This window comes from Caretta caretta, chromosome 14 (genome assembly GCF_965140235.1).
Source record: "Caretta caretta isolate rCarCar2 chromosome 14, rCarCar1.hap1, whole genome shotgun sequence".
In the NCBI taxonomy this organism is placed as follows: Eukaryota; Metazoa; Chordata; order Testudines; family Cheloniidae; genus Caretta; species Caretta caretta.
The window spans coordinates 18,393,333-18,411,036 of record NC_134219.1 but is presented as its reverse complement, the minus strand read 5'-3'; the positions used below and the strand labels follow the sequence as shown (position 1 = coordinate 18,411,036).

The 17,704-nt window shown below is 45.0% G+C and overlaps 1 protein-coding gene and 1 long non-coding RNA gene across 12 annotated transcripts in view; both read left to right on the top strand.

Moving 5' to 3' along the window:
* TNRC6C (trinucleotide repeat containing adaptor 6C) overlaps nt 1-17,704 on the top strand; it is a 584,248-nt gene that overhangs the window by 139,002 nt on the left and 427,542 nt on the right. The window lies entirely within an intron of this gene.
* LOC142069048 (uncharacterized) lies at nt 12,694-16,275 on the top strand. Its single transcript, XR_012664921.1, has 2 exons — nt 12,694-12,768; nt 15,759-16,275. It is a non-coding gene; the product is annotated as an uncharacterized LOC142069048 (long non-coding RNA).

Genomic DNA, 17,704 nt, shown 5'->3' with positions numbered 1-17,704 from the left:
CTGACCCCTCTCAGATAGAGATTGAATTATTATCTGAAGCATGGGGGTTTTTAGCCCTTCTATTCTCTCCTCCCCTTTGCCTATCTAATGCAGTTACTCTTCTCACAAAGGTAGGCTTTTCCAAACTCCCACTCTTTGCCTAAGGGTGGCGAACCCTCCTGCAGCCTTCAGGGAGGCAGGAATTTACCCAGGAATTTACTCCAGAATGCTGGTCTATTCCAACATCTTTGTCAGCATGGGCAGAAGAACCACAGTGTCATGGAAAGGGGATGAGACGCTTAACAAAGGAGCTCTAACTTCATCAATAACAAACTCTCCATGAGGCCTCTCCAGCCTTAGCCCCAGATTAGGTCACCTCTTTCCCTCAGGGTGATGGCCAATTCTTATATTAGTGTAGTGCAGTGCAAGCCCTGACTGGTCAAACACCCATGCTGCTCCCTGGACAGGCTGGCCCTCCCAGCCCAAAATCTCAGGCTATGGGCCTGCTGCATCCCTGCAACAGCAGCAGCATGTGCCCCCTGCTTCCTGCCTATGCCATGTGGTCTCTTCTTGAGTGGAATTCCCACGCTCAAATGAGAAGGGAGCTGACAGCAGAAAGGGGGCTGGGATTTCCTGCCAGCTCTCTAGCCAAGCCGGGCTATGGGGAAGTCGAGAGATTATAGCAGTGATACTCAGACTGAGGCTTGCGAGCTGCAAGTGGCTCTTTAATGAGTCTCCTACGGCATTTTGCAGCACATGATATTAAAACACTGTGTGATTTAATTGTTAACCAATCTAAGTTATTAACCAGTCAGGATTCTTTTACTTTGTTATTAACCAATTGTCGTTGATAAAATAATACTTGGTCAGTCATTTTTTTGCTGTAAGAATTATATAAACTAAACATTTCCCCTCTCATACTATTTAAATATGACTATATAGTACTATAGTAAATGAAACAATTAATTCACACAACTGTGGCTCTTTTGGGTCACATTGATTGCTAATTTGGGTCCTGAACCACTGAGGTCTGAGTATCGCTGGACTTCCTAGGCCCCTTCCATAACCACTTGGCAGCAGGGGCAGCAGGCTGCAGATGTGTGGAGTTGGACCTTCCACACTAGCATACCTGTGGGTGTTCTCGCCATCCATACGAAGCACCAGTGTTTAACATGAAGTGTTACTGGTCCAGGAAGGAGATCCTGGTAGGTAAATTACCTACTTGTGAAAGGTGGCAAGTTTCTGGATTGGAAACCAGAAACTGTTGTTCAGTTGCATAATACATATCCACAGATAGAATAGGTAGACAGGTAGAGGCAATGTAAGTAACCCTGCCAGGAATTGGCCTTATCTTTGACCCGCAGGTATCACTTCTAGAGGTGACTTCTTAGTGCAGCCTCCATGCCTCTGTTCTGCTGAGGCTGTTTAGTGTTCTGGTTAACAGCAGTTGTGACAGTGGTTTTTAGTGATAGGTATCAGGGCTAAGTGAACCTCCAAAAGGCTTAACCAAAGCTTATCTAAAAGTTCTTTGGACCCCCACTCCCCCTCCAGTCCACCATCTTCTTCCTCTCTGTGACAAAAAATAATGCTCTTTCCAACAGAGTCTTGTTCTTTACTACCTTTGAGCCATCATTCTTCCACCATTTCCCACATCCACCCTCCCTCCAGGGGTGGCAAGACTTGGGCGAGGTGAGGGCATATAGCCTCTCTCCTCTGACGGCTGCAACATTTCCTCTGGTGACAGGGCACAATAACTTCTCTGTTGAACCATACTACAGCTCAGTCTCCTGCTGCCCTGGGGCTGCCCCATGTTTTTATCCCAAAGAGGGCAGCTGCCACCTCAAGTCCACAAGAAGATGAGATTTGCATGAGTCACCCACAGGAATAGGAAATCACTAGATTACCAGGAAGCCTAAGGAGAACTACTGTAGCAGTAGCAGAATTGGGGGCCAGAAGACAGGCTACTGGATCTACTGAGACCTGCCTCTTGGATTTAAAAGGGAGCAGGTGTGGTTGGTTGGTTACAGGATGTGAGGGAGATACTTCCTGAGATGATCCAAGCCCTGAGAACAATTTTGGTTTTGGAATGGGCAAAGGTTCGGATCAGTTCTTACTGGAGATGGGTCTGAGCCAACCCACTGGGTCTGGACACCACCAAGCTTTAGGAAAGTTCTGCCTTGAAGGCCATAAACAAACCTGGTCTGGGCTGGGGTCTGAATCCAAATCCCAGCACCCCCCAGAGTTCGGGAAACTTTGGCTTCACAACTAGATGTGAATTTTGCAGGCTGGGATTATTTCTTATATTTGCTTCAATCAAATATGATTTCATGTCCCTATTGTGGACACTGAGAAGATTTCAGAGGTTAATGGGCTTTGGTTAATACAAAAAGAACTAGTGGCCTACAGGTGAAAGGCTCTATATCCCAATCCCCTGAGCCATTAAGCCCATTCACAACAGGTATATTTGGGAGAAGCCAGTGAGAGATTTAGGATGTAACCCTTTTTAGATGTATAAAAAGTAGATCTGTTGATTAATCACAGTTAACTCATGCAATTAACTCAAAAAAGTAAATCGTGATTACAAAAATTAATTGCAATTAATCGCAGTTTTAATTGCATTGTTAAACAACAGAATACCAATTGAAATTGATTAAATATTTTGGGATGTTTTTCTACATTTTCAAATATATTGATTTCAATTACAATACAGAATACAAAGTGTACAGGGCTCACTTTATATTATTATTTTTATTACAAATATTTGCCCTGTAAAAATGATAAACAGTATTTTTCAGTTCACCTCATACAAGTACTGTAGTTCAATCTCTTTATCGTGAAAGTGCAACTTACAAATGTAGATTTTTTTGTTACATAACTGCACTCAAAAACAAAACAATGCAAAACTTTAGAGCCTACAAGTCCACGCAGTCCTACTTCTCATTCAGCCAATCACTAAGACAAACAAGTTTGTTTACATTTATGGGAGACAATGCTGCCCACTTCTTAATTACAATGTCACCAGCAAGTGAGAATAGGCATTGACATGGGACTTTTGTAGCTGGCATTGCAAGGTATTTACGTGCCAGATATGCTAAAAATTTGTTTGCCCCTTCATGCTTCAGCCACCATTCCAGAGGACATGCTTCCATGCTGATGACGCTCATTAAAAAAATAATGCTTTAATTACATTTGTGACTGAACTCCTTGGGGGAGAATTGTATGTCTCCAGCTCTATTTTACCTGCATACTGCCGTATATTTCATGCTATAGTAGTCTCAGATGATGACTCAGCACATGTTCATTTTAAGAACACTTTCGCTGCAGATTTGACAAAATGCAAAGAAGATACCAGTGTGAGATTTCTAAAGATAGCTACAGCACTTAACCCAAGAATATGAAGTGCCTTCCAAAATTTGAAAGGGATGAGGTGTGGTGCACGCTTTCAGAAGTCTCATAAGAGCAACACTCCAATGCGGAAACTATGGAACTCGAAGCACCAGAAAAGAAAATCAACCTTTTGCTGGTTTGCTTCCACCAGAGGGAGGCGCTTAACATTCCATTTGTGGTTCTTGGGCAGTTCCTGTGGAGATGTGCTGCCCTAATGTTTCTCTTGGGTGTCCTAGCCCGTCCATTACTTTGGGGGCTGTGCCTTAGAGTCTGTACTACTGTTTCCCCATTCTAGATAGATTTTGTGCCTCCTCCCCACAGACTGTCAGCCTGGATTCTACTGGTGGCATCTGGCCCAATGTTTGGAAATGCTTTGCAACCGGTCGGTTCATCTTAAGATCTCATTATGATCCAGAACTGTTTTACAGTGATTTCTAGCAGCAACTATGGCTGTGTTATACAACTTACTATACCTCAGCCTCATCCAACAGCTCTGGAAAGTTACTCTTCCGTGAGTCCAAGTCATCTGCAGGATATGGGTGTCGCTTTGCTTGACAGGCAAGTCCGCAGGGAGATGAAAGTAGTTTGTTCGGTTCCATTTGCTTCTCGCTAAATCACTACCAAAATCCCACTGGAAAGGAACCTTTTGATCAAGGCACCAGGCGTGGTGTTTGCAGCATCCTTTGGGGTTCAAACTCAGCCATCGAGTCTGTAAAGGGGCAGGCAGACACCTGTCTTTTATTGGTAATAGGAAATGAGGCTGTTGCCCAAGCCCTGAGCCACACCAGTATGGAGCAGCAGGCACCTCAATCACAGGATGCTCTATAGCTCTTCAGTCCCTGGGGAGCTCGAGAGGAGAGTGCACTTTGCAGTGAGGTGTGAAGAATAGAGAGGGCTTCTGCAGTGTTAATGACAGTGGGCCGCAGTGGAAGCTACTGTAAGTCGATCACTCTTTAATTATCTGGAATTATAGTGCCGTTCTCATCCTTTTTATGTTACGGTGAAGGAAATCAGGGCATACATTAATTATCTAATCCGTATGTAAAGTGTCACCCACAATTTTCCCAGAGCAAAAGGTTCCAGCTTTAAGACCTGCATCGTCTCTTAATAATCATGTGTGAAGGAAGAAAATAACTCAGTCTATGATTATTACAGTGGTTGGTGCCCATTGGTGCTGCTCTCACCACATCTGGGTTAATGTTCCCATTAGAGAACCTTATCTGGGAAGGCTTGAAACTGGCCTTTAAATGTCCCCTGGGCCTGACCCTTGCCTTGCAGCCTGGGATGAGTGGGAGAGGTGTGGGAATTGGATGCTTTTTGTTGTTGTTGCCACTGGTATGATCAGTTTTGCATTTTGCTTGTCCACATTTGGAAAAAGGAAAAAATCTAAGGCCTAACCTGTAGAAGATGTACTGAGGTTTTAAAAGCTAGTGGTCTACTAAGAAAATCAGTATTGCATTCGCTATCCTTGGTCCTCATGATACATGGTGTTATGGTTAATTCATGCATATTATTACTATGATTAATTAATTCAAGTAATCATTGCAAGTGTATGCAGTGAAAGCTTATTAAGAATAGAGCTGGGTGACTACTGGTTAAAAACGGTTGAGTATTCATTCAAAATATGAAACCGCTTTGCTTTGTCTTCATTTTTGATTCTTTTGGATTCATTTTCCATGAATATTTTCACAAATGAGTTTAGTGGAAGGATGTTTATGGGAACAGTGAATTTCATGAGGATGTTTCAGAATATTTGTTGTAAGTGAATAATAAATTCTTAATCATGATTGTTCACAGTGGAAACCCTATTGCAAGTGTCACGCTCAGAAACACACCATGTGACTTCTGCAGCCAATCAAAAAAGATTGAGTTTTGGATACGTGCAACACAAATTGCTTGTAAACAAACTAAAGACCAAAGATTTGGCAGGAAGTATTAGATGAGTAAATTCAGATAAATCTGAGAAAATTGCAGTTTGTTTTCAGGAAGCTCATGAGCAGAAGAAGCAGCAGAATTAATTGTGTAATTATTTGTCACAGATTATTCATTAGCTCAGAAGGATATGCACAAATGTGCTGAGGTAACAGGGCTAATAATATGATAGCTACGCAGAGGTCTAAACCCTTGATCCAAACTTCAGAGAAGGTCAGATTAAGACTCATCTTCCCTCATTTCTAGTGATCACAGCCCCAGAGGAGCCCACCAAAAATACAGGGCATGTTATATGTTACAAACCATCTGAGGAGATAAGTTAAACACAGTTCCATAGGTCTTTTCTCTCTTTCACTGCCTATGATTGCTGCACTAGCCTTTCAGTATTGGGATGCCTTGGCAAAGCTACACAGAGAAACTTCCACATTGCCTGCCCAGCTCCACTATTAGGTGATTTTAGGCGCGTTAACAGAAAATATTTTTTTTAAAGTAAAAATCTTCTGGGAACACCCCTCTAAGCTCCCTGGTACACAATGCAATCCTTTACAAAAGAAGAAAGCTGGTAGTAAGCAAGGTACCTGATGTATCCCGGCACTAGTGGGGCTGTAGAGTGTTTCTGAAATGACTGTAATTGGTATTCCATGAGACAAACTACAGGACCCACAAAAGCCATCACTCCATAAGATCATTCAATCATATTGCAGACCAAACTCTCGAGATTGCTCTTAATGGAAATGCAGAGCCTGGGAGTTTTTGCTTTAGTAAGGTAGAACTTGTAGCTGTCAGTGACCTCTTTTGGATAGCATAATAGCAGCTAATTGCAGTGGATACAGCTGATAGATATTCCTGGTTCACACAGCAAATCAGTTACATCTCTTCATAAATATCAGATCTTCTGCTGTCATATATGAGCCTCACACTTTAAACACTCGCTGCCTCATTCATTTTGTTTCTGTTTTCCAGTGGGCTAGAGATATTTTGCTGAAATCTTATTTTTTCCCTATGCATGGAAGTATTTTGCCTCCATGGTTGTTTCCTATTTTGTTTGTGTTTTCCTCTTCCTGCCACCAGACCTTCTTTATTAAGTACCTTGCCTCTGGCTAAGAAAGAGGTAGAGCAGAACAGCTTTTTCCCGGAGGTGGCTCCCGAAAATGGAGAGCCACAGACTGTAATTTGTCTTTGTCCCCCGTGGTGCTGCATGTGTCACCTGCAACCATGTGTCTAGCATTTACTCCCCCATTCCCTAGCCGTGTCTCTCCGCTCCCTCCCCCCGCCCCAAGGAAGCAGCCTTGCATTCTGGGTTAGGTGTCTGGCTCAACAGTAAAATGCAAAGTTTGCTGGTGGCTCTCCTGCTGCAGCTGCTGTTTTTTCTAGGGGCAGTAGCTTGGCAGAGTGCAGAGTTTTGTTCAGGATTACAGGAAAACTGTAGTGAATCTCTTTGTTGTCTTTGGAGTGCCTCTTCCTTCCTCTCAGCCTGCATGTCTCATGCTGCAAAATCTCATGGGAGACAGGACTGAGAGTCAGGATACCTGCATTCTAGCCCTGGATCTTCTGCCTACTCACTGTGTGACAGTAGTCAAGTTATGTACATCTGTGCCTCAGTTTTCCCATTTGTAAAATGGAAGTAATGATACTTGTTAGGATATAGATATTCAGGCCTGTCTGTAAAGGCCTATACTCTAAGAATTTAGGTGTATTCTTATCACTTGGCTAATTATAGAGGTATAAAAGAAAGAATCAAAATCACTATCTGCTGGTGTAAGGGCCTTCTCTTACTGTGACAGTCTGAGGCCCTGTTCTTAGGCTAAGGCCTTTGGCTAAGCAGCAGAGGCAGCCATAAGCTGGGAAGCGAACAGTCACATCCTCACATTCCAAACTAGTCACATTGAAATAAGGTGCTATTGGGCTGTTAGGCACTATCAGGACAGGATTGTATTCCTATCACCTCCAGAGAAAGGGAAGTGCCTAGAAAATGAAAAGGAGTACTTGTGGCACCTTAGAGACTAACCAATTAATTGGTTAGTCTCTAAGGTGCCACAAGTACTCCTTTTCTTTTTGCAAATACAGACTAACACGGCTGTTACTCTGAAACCTGCCTAGAAAATGTAAAAGAAAACTTAGTTTGATAGCATCCTGTCTGGCAAGAACTCACTTATCAATAGCTGGGATGTGAAATCCTCACTTCTGTATTGTCTTGTCATTATAATTCCCACTTTGCTATTGTTTGTCTGTATAATCTCTGTCTGGTTCTGTGATTGTTCCTGTCTGCTGTATAATTAATTTTGCTGGGTGTAAACTAATTAAGGTGGTGGGATATAATTGGTTACATAATCATGTTACAATATGTTAGGATTGGTTAGTTAAATTTCAGGAAAATGATTGGTTAAGGTATAGCTAAGCAGAACTCAAGTTTTACTATATCTGTAGTCAATGAGGAAGTGAGTGGGTGTGGGTGGGAGGGAGATGGGAACAGGGAATGGGGGTAAGAAAATTGGAATCATGTTTTGCTAAAGGGGGAAATGGGAACAGGGAATGGGAGTAAGGAAGTTGGAATCATGTTTGGCTAAGGGTAGGAATGGGTAGGTGTAAGGCTCTGTGGTGTCAGAGCTGGGAAGGAGGATACTAAGGAAGAAAACTGGAATCATGCTTGCTGGAAGTTCACCCCAATAAACATCGAATTGTTTGCACCTTTGGACTTCGGGTATTGTTGCTCTCTGTTCATGCGAGAAGGACCAGGGAAGTAAGTGGGTGAAGGAATAAGCCCCCTAACAATACTTACCACGTTTGCACAGTGCACTGGGTTGCTAGAATGAAAAACTCTGTGTAAGTGCTTAAGTATTCTGTATTATCATCACCTATTTTAGCTCTTCTCTGGTCGCTTGTTCTTTGTCTTTATCTTAGACACTAAGGGCTTGTCTACCCTTACTGGGGGATTGACACATGGTGATCGATGCATCAGCAGTCAATTTAGCGGGTCTAGTGAAGACTTGCTAAATCGACCACCAATCGCTCTCCCATCGACTCCTGTACCCGTCGCTTCGTGTGGACCTCACAGAAAGTAGATCTAAGTACGTCGACTTCAGCTACGTTATTCACATTGCTGAAGTTGCGTAACTTAGATCGATCTCTCCCTGTAGTGTAGAAAAGGCCTTATTAGGCAAGTATGGAGGAAGCAATTTGACATTTGTTTACACACTGACCAGTCTGCTGTGTGCCATTTCCTTCCACCCTGCTTTACTGTTTACTGACACTGTTCACTGGGGGTAGATGAAACCTCACTGAAGCTGGTGCATGTAATACCCACCCTTCATTCAAGATAAATGTAGAAAGCAAGTAAGCTCCTTTTATGGAATAGACAGCTGTAGGACTAGTTTTGGTGTTTTGGTGCCCATGGTTGAAAACGTTTTCAGGCTCCTCCCTGCTGAGAAACCCTCCTCCCCCCCCAAAACTGAATGAGCAATATGCGCCCTTCTCCCTTTCTCCCCTCCCCCAGATTTGGGGCTTCACCGGAAGCTGGCACTCAGGATGGCCACCCTGATCACCTGCCCCTAAGGCAAGCCCTGGATATCTAAAACAATAGGAGCCACCACCCAGAACACAGGCCACTTGCAATGCTGGAGTAGAAGTTAAGCCATTCTGTGTGATGGGTTTTTCCTGGGGTCTGAAGGGACGGGTATTGTTAGAGGAAGGTGGAGGTGTGTGTGTGTAAGCAGCAGAAATACCATAGAAAGGGAGGGATAGCTCAGTGGTTTGAGCATTGGCCTGCTAAACCCAGGGTTGTGAGTTTAATCCTTAACGGGGCCATTTAGGGCTCTAGGGCAAAAATTGGGGATTGGTCCTGGTTTGAGCAGGGGGTTGGACTAGATGACCTCCTGAGGTCCCTTCCAACCCTGATATTCTATGAAACACACAGAAAAGGAAGCAGAAACATCCCTGGGGACAATGTTGGCTAACTGCGTGGGTCAGAAGGGCTAACAATACTTTACTCTTCTTTCCAAGGACCATACAGTGTTTAACAACAGTAATGAATTATCCCCACAACCCCTGCCTGGGGTATATTGCATATATATTTACCTGTGTACTCAGGTACACAGCTGCTCTGCCCCTCTAGAACATTCAAGTCCCCTGGCAGGAGTGGGGATCCTGGAGGCAGAGGTGATGGAAGGTCCTGTTTCACTGTTAAAACCCTGGTGCCATTTAGTTTGTGAAGATCTGGCTGTACTGCGGTGGCACAGGGTTTCTCTTCTGCATCTCTGACAAATACTTTAAGATTCATGGCTCTAGACAGAAACCCATGCTTGTTTTCTCTTTTTTTGGGGGGGGAGCAAAGGTGCGGTAGGCAAATTCTCTCTTCTCTCCCTCCCCCGTCCCCCACAAGAGAATGATCTCCAGCAGTGATTCTCAAACTTTTCTTTTCACGGACCACTTTAAAATTGCTAAGGGTCTCAGCGGACCACTTAATGATCTTTCCAAATGCTGTTTGTACCATTAGCTAACTATTGTAAAGTGCTTTGGGTAAAAGCTCTATATAAAAAAACCTTAAAAATAAACGTTTTTTTGTTCTACAAATAAAAGCACACAACTCATATTTTAACATGAGTAGTCTTACCTTTCTAATGTGATGGATGTGCCCTCTCTCCCCTGCTGTGGCAGGCACCGAGCTGGACTGGGAAGGTGGGGGGGGTGTCTCCCTCGCCACAGAGCTGAGGCTGGGAAGGAGGGGGGTCTCTCCCCAGCAGCCGCAACCCTGGAACTGGGGAAAGTCGCCTCTTTCTCTGGCCACCGCAGCCCTGTACATCCCAAATTCCCCCCATGCCGCCTTCTCACCCCACTGCCCCCTCCCACCTACCCCCTACTCCCTCCAAGGCTACCACCTCACCTTACGTGTGCATCTTCTCCAGGGTCCAGGCACCTAATTAGTGGAGCCAGGCCTGCACGGCTCCACTAATCAGGTGGGTGACCCTTCATTCTTTTGTGTGCGGCCACCCAGGCGTGCATCTTAGAGGGAACTATCCGCAGAACATCTGAATAGAGCCCAGTGGCCCACGGACCACCGTTTGAGAACCTCTGATCTGGAGGAAGCTATGGAGTTTTCCTGTCAGGGCAGCAGAAAAACCTGGTTTTAAAAGTGGCAAAGAGTCCTGTGGCACCTTACAGACTAACAGTTAGTAAATAAGGTGCCATAGGTCTCTTTGCCGCTTTTACAGATCCAGACTAACACGGCTACCCCTCTGGTAGTGGTTTTAAAAGATACTATTACACAGTGATGATGATGACAAGAAATAAGGTAATTAGCAAAATGGAAGGAACCTGAGTAGTTTGTGAGAATGGCATGGAAATAATTTCCCATTGGAAGTTATGGCTGTAGAAAACTCTATTTGTCGTAAAAATCTTAAGGCCAGATTGTTGTCCTCACTTGTGGTCCTTTTGCACTTTTCCAGCAGCATGAAGGGGCTGAAATGCCAAATTATCTGGCTACCTGAGGATTCACTCTATGGAGGGGGAACTCCTTGAGAGTGTGGAGAGATCAATGCCACCCCTAAAGTAGCATACATGTCCAGAGCACCCTTGTACACTTGCTACCAGAATAGGCCCTTGGGGCCATAGGGAGTGGTGTGCAATTTAGAGCGTCCCCAAGGCCCCTCTAAATTGCACCATAGGATTGAATCAGCCCATACCTCGTCTTGGGATTGTGGGGACACAAAGGCATCATAAAGCCATTTTTGTGCGTGTGCACACACATACATCCTCACGGACAAATACACAAGTCCTGCACTGAGCGCAGCCTGACTTGCTCAGAAGACCTGTCTCTATACATCCACATGATAGGTATTCTTTCAGTATCAGGATTTCTCTTTTTCTTGCCAGGGGGCCATTAAGTTGTTTACTAGGGATAAAAACTCTAGATGAATATTTTAAGCTTCATATTGCTATGTTTTTATTGGAACTCCTGGTATTTATAATAGCTTCTGTGCATTTATTTATTTTGGAATGTAAAGGTGGAGCCCTCTCCCATTGACATCTGTGGGAGTTTTGCTAATGAGTTCAAAGGGAGCATGATTGGGCCTGTAATAAACTGTGTTGTTTGGTCTTGAAAACCAGTTAAAAGAAAATTGCATTCAAAAAACTGTTCCAGGACTCTGAGACCTGGAACCCGAGTATTCTCCAGCTCTAGGCTCCACCCTTCTGTCTAGTCTATATGACCTACAGAGGTACAACCTCATAAAAATAGGGAGGGGCCTATAGCAAAAATGGACAGGATCTGCAGCTATGTTGAGGGAATCATTAAGAGAATGCTGAAAAGTTAGCGGGAGCAGAAGTTATTTTCCCCTTGTCCTTCCCCAGCACCCTGTGACTGTGCCTATAGTTACCTGTTTTTATTTCTAAGGGTATGTCTGTACTGCAATCACAGAGTACGGTGGCAGCTCAAGCAGATGTAGCTGAGCTAGCTTTAATATACGTACTAAAACTCATGCGCTTCAGCGGGTGGTACAAGCCCGCCCAAAGCCCTGGGTTAATTACTCAGGAGGCCCATCTGTGCTGCCACAGCTTCCCTGCTCCAGGTCCCAAGCTAGCTAAAGTTAGCTCAGGTATGTCTCCTTGAACTGCAGTCATACCCTGTAATTGCAATATATACTTACCCATAGGTGTCTATCACTATGGTGTCAAAGCAGCGCATGAGGTTGGTACCTTAACCTGTTGTCAGGGTTCCTTCCCCACTCTGAACTCTGGGGTACAGATGTGGGGACCCGCATGCGAGACCCCCTAAACTTATTTTTACAGCTTAGGTTAAAAACTTCCCCAAAGTACAAATTCCACCTTGTCCTTGAACAGTTTGCTGCCACCACCAAGTGATTTAGATAAAGAATCAGGGAAAGGACCACTTGGAGGCCTATTCCCCCAAAATATTCCTCCAAGCCCTGAACCCCCTTTCCTGGGGAAGGCTTGAGAATAATATCCTCACCAATTGGTACAGGTGAACACAGACCCACCCTTGGATCTTAAGACAATAGAGAAATCAGTCAGGTTCTTAAAAGAAGGATTTGATTTAAAAAAAAAAAGTAAAAATCATCTCTGTAAAATCATGATGGAATATAACTTTACAGGGTAACAAAAGATTCAAAAACACAGCAGAACTTCCTCTAGGCTTAGTTTCAAAGTTACAAAAACAGGGATAAACCTCCCTCTTAGCACAGGGACAATTCACAAGTTAAAACAAAAGACACTCTAATGCATTTCCTTGCTATTACTTACTATTTCTGTAATATTAGATGTATCATTTCAGTGGGAGCTGGATTACTTGTCTGGTCTCTCCCTTTGTCTCCAGGGAGAACACACACAGAGCACCAAACAAAGCCTCCCGCGGCCCCCTCTCCCCCCCCCCCCCCCCGATTTGGAAGTATCTTCTTTCCCCATTGGTCCTTCTGGTCAGGTGCCAATCAGGTTATCTGAGCTTCTTATCCTTTACAGGTAAGGAGGGATTTTATGCTACCCTTAGCTGTATATTTATGACACCTGCGTACTGTGTATCACACAGAGCCCAGCTCAGTAGAGGGGACATCCCCACAAATCCAGAGAAGGACTGTAGGTGAATGAAATCAGACCCAGTCCAACAGAACCACTTTAAAGAACAGGTTCAAAAAGCACGAAGCCAGTGAGTCAATTTGTGTTCTAAGTTCCACTTGGCTAGCTTTCCCATAATTCACCTCTTTGTAGTGTTACAGACCAAGGTATAAGCGAGGCCCCTAATACCTCACATTAATTTACAGTGGATTTCACTGTTTTTATAATGTTGTTTCTTTCCCTTTGTTCTTCTGCTGTGTGACACATAGGAGAATTGTAAGATTCCATTCTCTTTCACCTGGATTTGCTCTGCCCTTTCTGCTGGATACAAGGGATTTGATTGTATTAACTTAATTGGCAAATGTATTGTTCAGACAGCTGTGGCAGAAATGACTTTGTGTATTAGTCGGCAGGTTAAGTAGCTCATGAAAGCTACTGACACCTATTCCTGCTGTCAGGCTCCGCTGTACTAATTCAGGACCATCCAGCTTTGAAGTGGGCTTGGGGGATTTCTAGTGCAACATAGGTTTGAAGTAGACATTGATGATTTTGGAGCTAGAAACAAACTGGTAACGAACAACAAAAATCCAGGGTGGGAAGAGAGGCACCAAGAAGCATCATGCAGCTTTCTACACACTTGTTCAGAAATTAATTCAAAATCATTATATATTGGATGAACAACACAGGCTGAGCTTTGCAAAGCAGCCTGGGGGATTCAGATCCCAGGTCCCATTGATTTTAATGGGGATTGGACAGCCAAATCCATTAAGTGGCTTTGACTATCTCAGCCTTAGTGTCTTTATTACTATATTTGTGTACTTAGAAAAAACAGATCCGATCTAGATGCCTTCTGAGCTGCTAATACACTTGTATTTCAGTTTATAGATGTAAATATCGGAGAACTGTGATTATAGTTGCAGTTTGTTCCAAAGACAACAAAGAGGAAGGACAGTCCAGTGATTAGGCCACTAGTTTAGATCTGGTTCAATTCCCTGCTCCACAACAGACTTCCAGTGTGACCGTGGACAAATCACTTGTGCCCAGATTTGGGAAGTTGGGCACTTAAATACCTTTAAAAATCTGGGCCTTAGTCACTCTGTGCCTCTGAACATGGAGGTAATAGCGCTTCTCTCCCTCAATGGGCTGTTCTGAGGATAAATACATTAAAAAGTGTCAGAAACAAGGAGGAGTCCTTGTGAAAGTGTCAGATACTCAGGCCCAGATTTTTAAAAGTATTTAGGTGTTGCACCACTCAGCACTGCAAGGTCTCCATGACTTAGTCCCATTTTCAAAAGTGACTTAGGCAATTGTGACAGTCAATGGTATCCTAAATCACTTTTGAAAACAGGGCTTCGCCATCTAAGTCACTTAGCCCTGGTCTACACTAGGACTTTAGGTTGAATTTAGCAGCGTTAAATCAATGTAAACCTGCACCCGTCCACACGATGAAGCCCTTTATTTCGACTTAAAGGGCTCTTAAAATCGATTTCCTTACTCCACCCCTGACAAGTGGATTAACGCTTAAATGGGCCTTGCCGGGTCGAATTTGGGGTACTGTGGGCACAATTCGATGGTATTGGCCTCCGGGAGCTATCCCAGAGTGCTCCATTGTGACCGCTCTGGACAGCACTCTCAACTCAGATGCACTGGCCCGGTAGACAGGAAAAGAACCGCGAACTTTTGAATCTCACTTCCTGTTTGGCCAGCGTGGCAAGCTGCAGGTGACCATGCAGAGCTCATCAGCAGAGGTGACCATGATGGAATCCCAGAATTACAAAAGAGCTCCAGCATGCACTGAACGGGAGGTATGGGATCTAATCGCTGTATGCGGAGAGGAATCCGTGCTATCAGAACTCCGTTCCAGTTTTTGAAATGCCAAAACCTTTGTCAAAATCTCCCAGGGCATGAAGGACAGAGGCCATAACAGGGATCCGAAGCAGTGCCGCGTGAAACTTAAGGAGCTGAGGCAAGCCTATCAGAAAACCAGAGAGGCGAACGGCCACTCCGGGTCAGAGCCCCAAACATGCCGCTTCTATGATGAGCTGTATGCCATTTTAGGGGGTTCAGCCACCACTACCCCAGCCGTGTTGTTTGATTCCTTCAATGGAGATGGAGGCAACACGGAAGCAGGTTTTGGGGATGAAGAAGAGGATGATGAGGAGGAGGTTGTAGATAGCTCACAGCAAGCAAGCGGAGAAACCGGTTTTCCCGACAGCCAGGAACTGTTTCTCACCCTGGACCTGGAGCCCATGCCCCCCGAACTCACCCAAGGCTGTCTCCTGGACCCGGCAGGCGGAGAAGGGACCTCCGTTGAGTGTACCTTTTAAAATACTATACATGGTTTAAAAGCAAGCATGTGAAAGGATTAATTTGCCCTGGCATTCGCGGTTCTCCTGGATGTACTCCCAAAGCCTTTGCAAAAGGTTTCTGGGGAGGGCAGCCTTATTGTGTCCTCCATGGTAGGACACTTTACAACTCCAGGCCAGTAACACGTACTCGGGAATCACTGTACAACAAAGCATTGCAGTGTATGTTTGCTGGCGTTCAAACAACATCCGTTCTTTATCTCTCTGTGTTATCCTCAGGAGAGTGAGATATCATTCATGGTCACCTGGTTGAAATAGGGTGCTTTTCTTCAGGGGACACTCAGAGGTGCCTGTTCCTGCTGGGCTGTTTGCCTGTGGCTGAACAGAAATGTTCTCCGCTGTTAGCCATGGGGAGGGAGGAGTGAGGGGGTAGTCACGCGGTGTGGGGAGGCAAAATGCGACCTTGTAACGAAAGCACATGTGCTATGTATGTAATGTTAACAGCAAGGTTTACCCTGAAAGAGTGTAGCCACTGTTTTATAAAATGTGTCTTTTTAAATACCGCTGTCCCTTTTTTTTTTTCTCTACCAGCTGCATGTGTTTCAATGATCACAGGATCTTCTCCTTCCCAGAGGCTAGTGAAGATTAGAAAGAAAAAAAAACGCACTCGTGATGAAATGTTCTCTGAGTTCATGCTGTCCTCCCACACTGACAGAGCACAGATGAATGCGTGGAGGCAAATAATGTCAGAGTGCAGGAAAGCACAAAATGACCGGGAAGAGAGGTGGCGGGCTGAAGACAGAGCTGAAGCTCAAATGTGGCAGCAGCGTGATGAGAGGAGGCAGGATTCAATGCTGAGGCTGCTGGAGGATCAAATCAGTATGTTCCAGTGTATGGTTGAGCTGCAGCAAAGGCAGCTGGAGCACAGACTGCCACTACAGCCCCTGTGTAACCAACCGTCCTCCTCCCCAAGTTCCATAGCCTCCACACCCAGATGCCCAAGAACACGGTGGGGGGGCCTCCAGCCAACCAGCCACTCCACCACAGAGGATTGCCCAAAAAAAAGAAGGCTGGCATTCAATAAATTTTAAAGTTGTAAACTTTTAAAGTGCTGTGTGGCATTTTCCTTCCCTCCTCCACCACCCCTCCTGGGCTACCTTGGTAGTCATCCCCCTATTTGTGTGATGAATGAATAAAGAATGCATGAATGTGAAGCAACAATGACTTTATTGCCTCTGCAAGTGGTGATCGAAGGGAGGAGGGGAGGGTGGTTAGCTTACAGGAAAGTAGAGTGAACCAAGGGGCGGGGGGTTTCATCAAGGAGAAACGAACAGAACTTTCACACCGTAGCCTGGCCAGTCATGAAACTGGTTTTCAAAGCTTCTCTGTTGCGTACCGCACCCTCCTGTGCTCTTCTAACCGCCCTGGTGTCTGGCTGCGCGTAACCAGCAACCAGGCGATTTGCCTCAACCTCCCACCCCGCCATAAACGTCTCCCCCTTACTCTCACAGATATTGTGGCACACACAGCAAGCAGTAATAACAGTGGGAATATTGGTTTCGCTGAGGTCTAAGTGAGTCAGTAAACTGCGCCAGCGCACCTTTAAATGTCCAAATGCACATTCTACCACCATTCTGCACTTGCTTAGCCTGTAGCTGAACAGCTCCTGACTACTGTCCAGGCTGCCTGTGTACGGCTTCATGAGCCACGGCATTAAGGGGTAGGCTGGGTCCCCAAGGATAACTATAGGCATTTCAACATCCCCAACAGTTATTTTCTGGTCTGGGAAAAAAGTCCCTTCCTGCAGCTTTTGAAACAGACCAGAGTTCCTGAAGATGCGAGCGTCATGTACCTTTCCCGGCCATCCCACGTTGATGTTGGTGAAACGTCCCTTGTGATCCACCAGAGCTTGCAGCACTATTGAAAAGTACCCCTTGCGGTTTATGTACTCACCGGCTTGGTGCTCCGGTGCCAAGATAGGGATATGGGTTCCGTCTATGGCCCCACCACAGTTAGGGAATCCCATTGCAGCAAAGCCATCCACTATTAGGAAAAACTTTTTCACTAAGAGGGTGGTGAAACACTGGAATGCGTTACCTAGGGAGGTGGTAGAATCTCCTTCCTTAGAGGTTTTTAAGGTCAGGCTTGACAAAGCCCTGGCTGGGATGATTTAACTGGGAATTGGTCCTGCTTCGAGCAGGGGGTTGGACTAGATGACCTTCTGGGGTCCCTTCCAACCCTGATATTCTATGATTCTATGATTCTACTATGACCTGCACATTTCCCAGGGTCACTACCCTTGATATCAGCAGATCTTTGATTGCGTGGGCTACTTGCATCACAGCAGCCCCCACAGTAGATTTGCCCACTCCAAATTGATTCCCAACTGACCTGGCTGTCTGGCATTGCAAGCTTCCACAGGGCTATCGCCACTTGCTTCTCAACTGTGAGGGCTGCTCTCATCTTGGTATTCATGCGCTTCAGGCAGGGGAAAGCAAGTCACAAAGTTCCATGAAAGTGCCCTTACGCATGCGAAA